General features: G+C 41.2%; 1 protein-coding gene across 4 annotated transcripts in view; it reads right to left on the bottom strand.

Moving 5' to 3' along the window:
• l1cama (L1 cell adhesion molecule, paralog a) overlaps positions 1-9843 on the bottom strand; it is a 45401-nt gene extending 35558 nt beyond the window's left edge. For 3 of the 4 annotated variants that reach the window (XM_067592176.1, XM_067592178.1, XM_067592179.1), the window contains exon 1: positions 9690-9843. The gene's annotated coding sequence lies outside the window, so the exon portion shown is untranslated. Of the gene's footprint in view, positions 1-4060; positions 4161-9689 lie in introns of those variants that run through there. The other variant, XM_067592177.1, reaches the window with a different exon arrangement.
• Positions 9844-12031: the final 2188 nt, after the last annotated feature.

Genomic DNA, 12031 nt, shown 5'->3' with positions numbered 1-12031 from the left:
TTTGATACTGATAGTCAAATACATGAGCAACATATTGCACACAGACACCTTCTCATGGAGAAAATAGACCTGTGGCGATATTCTAGTCCACTAATCCAGTGCTATAGTGGCAGATACCTAAAATATCTTTATCCCATGATAGCATGACTTTAAACATGCTGACGATGCTGGTTCCTATATAGGACATCGACACAGCACGTCAGCAACTCCTGCCAACTAGCACAAGCCAAAACAAACGCACTTTTTGCATGACAAGTTTTTCAAACACCTCAGAGACTGTTTTCTTTTATTCAAACTGAAAGGAGGAACCAGCTTTTTTGACACTTGTGAAGGCAGACGGGCCCCGCAGGCGGGCTGAGGGGCCGAGAAACACAGGGAACAGTGTGTTTGACGGCTGCACGGCTATAATAACAGTCCTGTCATCTAGCATTTACTGTTGGCTTGTTGTCCCCCTCTGAACCACAGGCTGGTCAAAACAGCGTTCACTACACAATCATAAATAAAACACAAAGTGTCTGGACCACTGGAATGAGGAGAGAGGGGAGAAGAGGAAAGACAAAAGGCATGGGGGGATGGGGGGAAGGGGGGGAAATGAGTTATGAGAAAGTATAAAGATGGATGATATATGAACTCATCCCAGCACTCAAGACATGCAGGTTTAATCCTGTCAGTTCAGTCTTAAGGCAGTTCTACCATTTGTGTTTGGTGTTATGTTCCTCTTATGTAATTAGTGTCACAGCCTGAGAAGAGGTGAGCATGTGTGTGTGTGTGTGTGTGTGTGTGTGTGGGTGTGGGTGCGGGTACACGTGTGTGTGAGCTTGGCAGGTGTGCATCTGCCTCTGCACACACTGACATTTTAATCGCTACAGGATGTCTGTTGTCCTTTACCCTCCCACCTCTCTCGGATCCCTGTATCTTTCCCTCTACATCTTTCCCACATTGTCCTCCCATCTTAAATTCCACTCTCTCGCACTTCCAGCCTGTCGCCCTGAGCAGGATCACACTTTAATGGTACAATCAACATTATTAAAAGGTTATTAAAAGGTTCTTTCTCTCCCAGCATTCCACATTTTCTCTCCTGCTTCCCTGGGCCACACCCAACCATGCGAGGCCTGGAGGATGAGCTCTTTACCTGTGTACAATTACCTCGTTAAGCTCATTAACAATGCCCAGACCTTCTGTCTACTCTCTCTAGCCTGTCTCTTTATCTCCATGTGGCTTGTTTTCTGCTCTTATCTCTCTTCATCTCGATGTGACATCCCTGAATAAATCTATTTTTCCCTCTTGTTGCTCCTGTGTTTTGTCTCGCAGAGTGCACCTTTTATCTTTTCTTCATATTAACAGGAAGCCTCACCCCATGTCTCCTTATCGCTTCCTGCTACATCAGTCAATCTTCTCTTCAGCTGAGATTTCAACAAATGATTGACGAAAATCGCTACACCAAAGTGCGCCCCTGCAAGTATGGCCACAAGAACACAATTGCTCAATTCTTCACGCTGTGCAACAGAGCATGATGGCTGATGTAAACAGACAGTTTTCTAGCTAAATATAGACTCCCATTATTGCAGCTCGGGCCCTATGCGAGGCTCTCTGTAGCGCCATGCCCAATTACCCCTGATCAATTCAGAGAGCAAACTCAAACAACTCCAACACCGGCTTGATTTAAAAAAACATTCACAAGAGGCTAACGAGAAGAGATTCATAGACAACATCCACCTCAGGTGAGCAGCAGGCTCGCATGGCCTAATTTATTCAGGCTATGAGCAGATAAGGATGGATGAATAAAGGGATGTAGGTCATAAATGGTGAAGAAAACAAGAGAATAAGTTATGTAAAACCTTACTTCACCGTGTAAAGTCTCCCTGACATGCAAATGACTTGCAACTTGGATGTACTTAGATGTAATGAGATGGAGGGTGTGGTTATTTTTTCCAATCCAATAATGATGAACAAAAGACGGTGCAGGCTGTGCAACTAAATGTGACATCACAGGTAAAATACACTACATGCAATGCCAATAATGGTGATTGTGATGATGTTCATGACAAATCTGTAGGCCATAATAACGTTTGAGCATGTGGTGTTACATCACCGTTGGCTATTTTAATGTTTCAGCATCAATTGATGGATTCATAATCATTTACATTTCAAAATCCATTGAATAATGTGGAAAAATGCATAGATTTGAAGCCAATTAAATCTCATAGATGTTAAAAATTTTGTTGACACCATGTTTTCTCATATGTATTCTGAAAGAGGAGGCTGGCCAGTCAGAAGGGAAAGAAGACAGCGAACACGACTGTTGTTACTCATGAAAACAAATTTAAAGAGCATCTGTCTCCACTGTTGTCTCTGACATTTCTTTACTCCTTGACATTTTCTGTTTCTCTCTCTGTACTTGAATCCCGCTGCTCATAATCAATGTTCTTCCTCTGTAGCTCTTTTATTACGACCCTCCCTCTTCGTCTCCGTGCCTCTTGTCTGACATTACCCTGTTTTAACCTTGCGTGCCCCTCATCTGCTCTCCTCCAGCCAGCGCCTGCTCGCATGCGGTGGGCGTAGTGTGTAATAGGATGGCACAGTAGGTGAGATTAAATTAGGCCAGTGTATGGGGATTACAACCCACTCAAAACCTGATCCCCTCCCACTCTCTGTAATCCAACCCTAATGAATATATCATGCTTACGCAGCAGATAAAGCACCTGCAAGGAACTACAGTCACAACACAACTGAGACATCAAGAGGAGACAAATACAAACACCCTGTTTACTTAATAACACCCGCCGTATTTGAGGATGCTGCGTCGGTTCCAGTGTGTATGGATGCTCGTGTTACATGACCCGTCTATTTCAGTTATGGTTAATTCAAATGAAGTGTAGGTATAGAGAGGGGGAGAGCCAAGTGAAACAAAATCAATACACTTAAATGTAAACACTTTAAATAAATAAGCCTTTAGATGAACACTGCCAAACCACACGTGTGAGAAAATGATGCCTGCCACTGAGTCAGTGTCAATCAGTCACCTTCAATTCAGCATATTTACTCTAATGAGTCTAACACTCAGCACATTTCTCATTTTCTAACTAGCCTGTGTGTATTTCTATGTATTCTTCTCATCTTTTTAGTGACACAACACACAAAAGACATACAGTCATCACTGTCTAATACTTCCAGTGCAGCAGTCAAGGCTGTAAAACTGACCTGTGACTAAGCACTGCGACTCTATTGACTATGAGAGTGTGCAAAAATGGAAGTCAAAAAGTTTGGGAGAAAGAAAAGTTAGCTAAAGGATGAAAGTCATACCAAGGAGACGACTTCAGAGGGGGGAAAAAAACACACAAAAAACACAGAACCCAGATGAAAAAAATTCAACAGAATTTGAAAAATCCTGTCAGAAGGCTTTGCAGAACAGTATGATGCAACTTAAAGCAAAGCATCAGTGCTGAGATAGCCCAAAGTAGTGGCATGCCTCCGAGTTTCATTAAAAATGCAGCCGGCCTCTCAGCAACAAATCAATAAATTAGTAAACCAATGCTGTCATGTCCCCTTAATAAACAGCCTGTGCAATCAAAGCCAGACTGAGACAATGAAACATGACTCCCCAAAGTATCACAATATGGTCGTTTGTATCGGAGATATTGTCCTTCACAAATAACAACATTAGTTCATAGTAGACTGAGCCAAATTTATTTATAGGTTGTCCAAAAACTCCTGAAAGCAGCATAATGGCAGATATAAGACAGCGCTGTTTGACCTTTGACTAATTACATCTGTAATCCTGCCATCCTTAGTTGTTTTACCCGCAGCAAAAAGTGGTAGCTCAATAGTTTGTTTCTTGGACCAAGTTTCCTTCCATATTAATAGAGAATACATGTATAAAACAATCCAACAAACACATAATTTGCCTGCTGAAACACTGAAAAGTTCAAAGCTTGCTAGCTAGTTATGATAGTTCAGAGTAGCTAGTATCTCATCACGTAGCAAACACATAAACTAACTTTATAGTTAGTGTTATATTATAATTTATAATTGTATGTATGTATCATGAAGGCACTCTCACCATGAGACTCCTGAGCAGCGGTCTAGCGGTCGTCGACCGGGGGCGGGTCGTTCAAACACCGCTGCTGAAGTCCAGTTTGGTTGTGGCCAATTATCGAGTTTGTAGTAGAGCAGACCGGTCATGAACTTGACAAGGATGATTAAATATACAGTTTTTCATGTTTCCACTCTGTTTTGTTTAGTAAGAAAAATGTGCCTGGTCTATATTTCTGCCATTTGAAAAATAAACTACACTGCATAGCAGGTCTAATCACTTATTAGACATCCCAACTATCTCTTAACACTTTCTTCCATGTGTCATATGTGTTTGTTTATGTCACGGTAAACAAACAATGACGATGATGTTTGCTGACTGTTGCTCAAATCCCGATCTGCTGTCGGTTTCTGCTTCAGCCGCTAATTTGCATAAAGTTAAACTCTGCTCAACTTCAGCTCGTCGCTATTGTCGCTGACATCGCGCTGCTCGCTGTTCCCAAGACGTCTGAAGTATTTCGTTGCCACTTTTCATTGAAAATTTATAACTGCATAAAATATACAGTAATACACTGTATTTAGCTAATTATTTCCAGTTTACTAGCTAGCGTTATATCTTATGTTAGCTAGCTAATTAGGAAATGTAACGTTAATTGATAATACAATTTTGTGATACTACTACTAATGATAATAATAATGATAATAATAATAACAACACATTTCCTTTTGGTTAAATTAGTGTCTAATTTATTTTTACACAGAAGTCATTAAATGTACAGACTTACTGACTGTAGCTAACAGTGTGGCAATGAGACATTTGACGTTATTTATTAAAAATAAAGGGAAATAACTCAGTAATGTAGTTAATTCATTCATGATGGCATCCTACTGGCCATTGTTAGAAAAGTGACTCATACACGCACACAAATGCAGATAGAAACGTCTTTGACAATCAGCAGAATACTTCACAGACAGATGCATAGAGTTGGGAAACACACTGAACAGAGAGTCAATTCAGTATAATTATAGTTGCTGATGTGGACAATAAAGCTCCTTTCATAGAGCTGACATGGATGCGCTGTTAGTGACACTAAAGGGGAATTCTCTGTTTCAGAGACAAAGACATAATTTTGTCAGAGGGACAGAAGCAAAACACGAGGAGGGCATCAAGGTCGGGAAATGAGTTTTATATCTCCCCTTATCCATATTCAGTCTTGTGTGTATCTTTATTGCTTTGCTGCTTTCCATGCTTTAAAATATGGGCACTGAAGAAATTTAATTCACAGAATTAGAAAATGTTTGCACAATATTAATGAATTTAAGTGAGAAAGAATATGTGTTTTTAAGAGTTTCCTTCATTTAAAGATATTTTTCTACAATATTTAGTGAGTCTCAATTACGTTATTGGTTTGACAGTAATTAATTTCTCTCCTAGTTTCAAGTAATAACCACTATGGGGTTCCATTTTAGTCATTTTAACTGCCAATATCATATTTGTTACCCAAGGGAATCCGACAATTTCTCCTCTTTCATACCATCACTTCTGAAAGCTGTAATAAGGTAATTCACTCTGCCAAATTAAATTCATTTCCATACATGACGCCTCTATTTGTGCCCTAGTCTCCATCGCAGGTTCAATTGTATAATTGGGTTGGATTTATGAGCCTTTGTCTGAGAGCCTCTTTCTGGGAAGGCCAATAAGAGCATCAGTCATTATTTTGATTGAGACCCTGGTGCAGGCTTCTCTGTCCACCACTGTATGAATACTGATATGACAAGTGAAACTAAAGAACTGCACAGCGGGAAGAGTAAGGGAAAGAAAGAGGGAGACATGAGACAAGGGGCAGTAAAGGAAGAATGGATTACTTAGGTTGGCAGGTTTGCTCCTCATGTTTAAGAAGAGAGAACAGGACTCTTAAGTGATGAATGGAACAAGATTGTTCGGAGAAATTGCCGTGACAATCCTCATCCACTTTGTCTCCCAACAGCTTTTATCTCCATACCACCCTGCTGGCTTTTAAATCAATCCTTTCCATCTTCAGGTGTTCCTCTCTTCCTGCCTCAACTCACCTCTGCAAATATCATTCTCCCCTTTTTGCTGGCCTCCTTCCCTCCTTCCTCACTTCTCTATAATCATTTACCCATGGCTGGCCTGTCAATCCATCTGACCCTTAGCTCCCTAAATCACCACAATGTATTCTCCACCAAACACTGACAGCATGTCTACACGATCCCCCACTTGACACCCAGTGGGCTGACTCCCATCTGCACAGTCTAAATCAAACAGCCTCCAAGCTGCAGCTGGGGAGGGAGGGAAAAAAAAACTGACTCTCCATCTTGACAGCATCCTGAAGGTACACATGTAATTGCGCGCGCACACGTGCACGGCATCGAAAAGACGCATGCACAGCGGAAGATAACTCAAGGGAGTTCGCTCATGAGCCTTTGAATCTGCGCTTGTGAGTTTGTAACTTTTACAACTATTATTCTCAAAGGAGGATAAAAAGGAAAGTAGAGATGAAACAGTCATTGTTGACACTTCAGTCTAAGAGATGGCTCTCTCTCTTAACCCTTGTTTTACCCCGTTGCTGCTTTAATGGCTGGATCCCCAGAAAGTGGCGGTTGCGGTCTTTGATCAGTAGCAGACGCTTAAGTAATCAGGCCAGGGAGGCAACATTAGAGAATCTTTAATTTGGTGCACTGCAACAGGAGCTCTGCAGTGTGTATTTGCAGAGCGTTTGTGTGTGTGTGTGTGTTGCAGAAGCTGAGCCTGTACAGATGTGTATGCATGTGTGTGTGTGCTCACATATCCATGTTTGTTGTTGAGCAGGATGACTGGCAAAGGTGTCCTGAGGCTATAGAAGGTGGCTGAGGAGCAAAGTGCTACTGACTGCAGCGCTGCTCTTCCCTGGAGTTGCTCCTAACTGGCAGATTGAGAGCAGATCAGCCTTCTCCTCCTACACAACACCAGCTCTCCACTTCAACTGTAGGACTAAAGGCATTTGGAAACAGGCCAGTCTCTGCCTGACATTATCATCCCATAAAAATTAATTCAGCAAACGCATAAACATCTAGCGATACATTTCCTCTTACTTTTAATCATAATCTTCTTCAATCATAATCAAGAGTAATTATCTGAGTAGAATGTTTAGAAATCCTCCTTTTAATCTTTTCGCCTTTCATTTTATGGTTCCTTCCTTTTCTGAGGCCCATCCTCCCTTATGACCTTGCCCTTTTCTTTATCCTAGTTGATCCCTCCTTCTCTCTCTCTACTCCCTTCAATACCTATAGCATGCATTAAAGGATGCAAAGTGCTTTGCCTTTCAAAAGGAAGTCCACCCCCTTATTCTCATCCTTTATCTTTTTTTATGTTGCTTACACCATCCTCCTCTGCCTTTCCTCTCTCTTTTCATTGCAGATACCTGTCTTCCTGTCCCCTTCTCTCTCCTCACATAAATCCCTGTTTCCATCCATCTCTTTGATGGAACAGCTCAATTAACCAGCCAGCGTCAGAGGGGAGATTACATTCTGCACCATACTGTAGCGAGGGTAATCATACACTCCGAGTCTCGCCAGCTACTCCGACAACAACATCCCTGCTACACCAACAGCTCCTAGTGCCGTCTAGAGATTCGGCTGCCACTACCATACAAACCTCACTGCATTAAGTAGTATGATAATGTGACCAGCAGTGGGTCTCTGGAGCATTGCTGCCACTGAGAGCACACACACACACAAACACACGCACTCATTCACGCCAACTCCCCCTCTTCAGCAGCAGCTGTATCTTAATCTATTGTGTGTATGTGTGCAGTGCAGTATGTTTATGGATGTTGTACAGATGGTAACAAGTCATTGTCAGGCGCAGTGCCTTCCCTCCCTTCCAGTCCCTCGAATGGGTTCATCTGGGACAAGCTGCGGGCTACTGAGGCATGGAGGGAGGGAGAGCAGGTTCACTACACCACTACCACACACATATGCACTTGCACGGCATGAGAAGATGAAGATATATACATACTCACACACACGTAGATATTCTGTGAATTTGGTCATATCTTTGTGCAGGATATGAGCACGTGATGTCAAAGGATGCACAAAGATATAGATAAGCCAGCCACACAAACACCAGACATGCATAAACATCTCACGGAAACGCTCACAGCTTTTAGCAGCTGCTTCTGGCAATTCACTTTTCTACATCATTAACACAACTGGTGGAACATTGTCTATTTTCTGCCATTGGGTAGAACAGATGTGTAACAGGCTGCAGAGGTTGACAGTAGGCAGCTGGATGGCATGCAGCCAGGTGAGTGCCTCCTTTTCACGGGCACACCTCCACAGTCTGCTGCGAGCGCTGCCCCACCCTTATTTTCACTTCCCTTGATATCTCCTTCCGTGTAAATATCCCTCTCACTCTCTGTCTCCTGTTGATATTTGAATCTCAATTTCTTTCTTTCTTTGCCTTCTTTTCAACCCTTTTCTTCTCTTTCCTCCCCCTGAGATCTGTAGTTTAAGATCACCAAGCTCTGTCATTGCCCCTTCAAAACAGACCTACTGCAGCTGCAGGCGATAAGATTGGTAGACTAGAAAATTGTTGTAGTCTGCTCCGCTGTGGTGTTCACCATAAAGCTGAGCTTCATCCTCCACATCAATGAAAATTGTAGCAGCACATTGCAATCATTGGCTGTACTTAACATTAAGCCACTCAGCTATTAGCTGGGGGAGGGGAATGTAAAGAGAAAACGAATATTCATATTAAAGTAGCATGGCAAAGGGATATGTAAAGCAAAGCACAGAATTACCCTCAGTTTGCAGAAAAGTGCATGATGCAATCATGTTAGCAAAGCAGAAGATTCAAAGTATATTTTGCATTATTTATTTTTCATTGTAAAAAAAAAAAATTGCCATAAATATATAGAGATGCAACAGATTTAAGGTGCAGTTCAGTACAATTGTAAAAAAACACAAATTTATCCAAATTACATTTAGTTTTCTATAAACACAAATACCAACTTTAGGCATATCAGATATCAAAATATTATAAAATCTCAAAGAGTGAAGTATTTTAGTGTAATCATGACCAATAAAGTGCTCAGTGGCACACAGTACTGCTGTATATTCAATATTAATGTCAGAGGAGACCCTGTTGCATGCAATGCACTGAATGTTCATTCACAAAGATAAATACACAAAAACAAAAGAAAATAAAAATTTTCTCTAAAAGTAATGTGCACCAACAGGTTATCCATGACACTTTTTCTTTCAATACTCCAAATTTCTTTAAACAATTAAAAGTAATGCAGCACTATGGTAGAGTACAATCAACCACAGCCCCAACAGCCGCTGAAATAAAGCAGTGTTTAGACATTTGTCTAATTATTATTTTTTCTAAACTAAGTGCGTTGAAACAGCTGTAATTCCTAAACACCAACATGCATGACGAGATTAGAAATTTCCACAGAAAAGACAATTTGATAAGAAGCCGTTAAAGTGATTTACATGAACCAGGATGTCATGTTTTACTGCCAGTAAAAGATGAGGCAAAGGTGCGATTCCATCACAAGCCACCTCCACCTAGCAGCCTAATTAATCCTCTCACCCGCTCTCTTTCTGTTTAACGACACATTCTCGGTCTCATTGCAAAAAGCTCCTCTTACCTCCGCAGGGATGCTGTGTTCCTCTGTCAACTCCTTGCGTCCTTTTTTTTTCTCCCCCTCTGTCTCTCTTCCTTATCTACTTGTGCCTTTTTCCTCCTCTTCTCTATGAAATTGATTGTGCCCCTCTCCTCTCTGCTGATGCTGCAGTGATAGAAAAACACACCCTCCTTTGGCTGCTCTCTCTCTCTCCCTCCCTGACTCTCATTGGCTGCCTGTTAGAGGTGACATCACCCATCTTCTCAGTCTGCCTCCCTCCCTCCTCCTCTGTTCCCTCCCTCCCTCGTTCTCTCTTCACCTCACTCTCTGTGGATTCTGACCATTCCTTTATTGTACCCCCCCCCACCACCACCTCCTCCTCCTCTTCTTCCATCCTGTCCTCTATCTATCCCTCTGTCCTCTCTGTCTCTTCTTCCTCCCTGTGTACAGTCTGGATTATAGGTCCAGCTGCTCTTCTTACTGCTTTTACATTCATCCATGCAGTGCCAAGCATAATAATGCATGCTGAACATTAGCATAGAGCACATAGCCTGTGGCCCTTCAGCACTTCTTCTCCTTTCTCCCCTTGCACCAATCTAGGAGCTAATACACTACAGGGGTGAAATAATGGCCATACGAGGTTTTGTGTTAGTAAGCTCTACGCTCCACTGGGCTCAACTTTCATAAGCTTTTTTAATTTATTCTGCCAATAAGACATCGACTGGGGTTCAGTTCATTATAATCAAAGGCATGACTGGGATGAACGTTACATAACGCTAGTGAATAAAAAAAAGTGTGTCAGGAATTACTGTTGTCTCTTTTGCATCTTTGCATCTCTGAGAAGATGCAGAGATGCACTGATTTCTGGGTAATCCAGAGGTTGTCTGGCTGTTGTTGTGACAAGATAATACGATTGTTAAATGTCATCGGGTGACATGACGACAGAGATCTAGAGATCTTTTTTTTTTTTATCTCTTTGCAACTTGATCACTGTCAAGTTAGATTACATCCGAAATCCAGCAATATAAACCTGCATTCTTTTTGTTTTTAAAGCGCTGCATGAATTGGCAGCACTTTAGATTTTAAACCTCTTCTGTTCCTATTCCACCTCCAAACCCCGCTGAGATCCTCTAAACAATTACTCCTCTCATTTCCTTTCACACAGTTAAGATCTGAAACTGAGCTTTTTCCAATGTTGCCTGAAGACTGTGGAACAGTTTTTCCATCTCTGTTAGGACTTTAACATTTTAAATAATGTCCTAAGATGACTCTTAAATTTCTCATTCTATTCATTTTTTTGTGAGGGAGCATGTATAAAAATCATCTAATGCAAAGACTACTAGATTTAGTTACTACATACTTTCCACCTGCAGTCCCTGAACAGGTAGACACACTTGTTGTTGTAACTAAATAATTTCTTTTGTTCTTTGTTTATGGGCATTATGTTTCCTTTTCATATTTTCATTAGTCATGCTAGCAGCATGACTCTGTGGATGGTGATGTCAGTCTGTTGGTCATTCGGTCCATCACTTTAGTCCAGATTGAAATATCTCAAAAGCTGCTGGATGGATGAAATTTCATACAGATATTTGTGTTTCCCAGAGGATGAATCCTAAGGACTTTGGTGATCTCTTGACTTTTCTTCTAGTGCCACCATGAGGATGACATTTGTAGTTTTGAGTGAAATGTCTTGATATGAAATTTGATACAAACTTTCATGTTCCCCTCAGGATGAATGCTGATAATTTTGGTTAGTCATCTGGTCAAAAGCATGCTAACACACTGAACTAAAATAATCAGCATGGTAAACATTATACCTGCTTAACATCAGCATGTTCAAATCCAAATTCGTGCAAAGATTATTGGCCAACCTGCAGCACACCCCTTTCAAGTAGCTCACAGCAAGAGCGTGCTCAGACTTGCTAACAGCATCTCTTGTGACTCCTTGCATGTGTTCAACAGAGAATACCAACTTCTGCCCTCTAATAGGTGATTTAGAGTCCCTCAATCTACAGTAAAGGCAGCAGGCTGAAGAATGCTTTTATACATCAGTCTGTCTTGTTGCAAAACCAAGATCAGTGTGCTGCTGATTGAGATCTGAAGCTAGAGGATATGTGTCATGATGTGTATCTAAGTACAGCCTCACAGAGTCACTAGATAGCTGCTGTTTAGAATAAATCAAGTTATTTGTTTTAATTTTAACCATCTAATTGTATTTTTTGGCTTCATTAAAGCACCTGGAAAAAATTTGTGTGTGCTTTATAAATAAACTTCAGTTAAATTACATGATTCTCTGTTGTAGATTGACTGGTGCTAACTCCCACAAAAAGTACACAAACATTGATATACAGATGAAATTTGACATG

This window comes from Thunnus thynnus, chromosome 6, assembly GCF_963924715.1.
Source record: "Thunnus thynnus chromosome 6, fThuThy2.1, whole genome shotgun sequence".
In the NCBI taxonomy this organism is placed as follows: Eukaryota; Metazoa; Chordata; class Actinopteri; order Scombriformes; family Scombridae; genus Thunnus; species Thunnus thynnus.
This window is presented reverse-complemented; position numbering and strand designations above follow the sequence as displayed.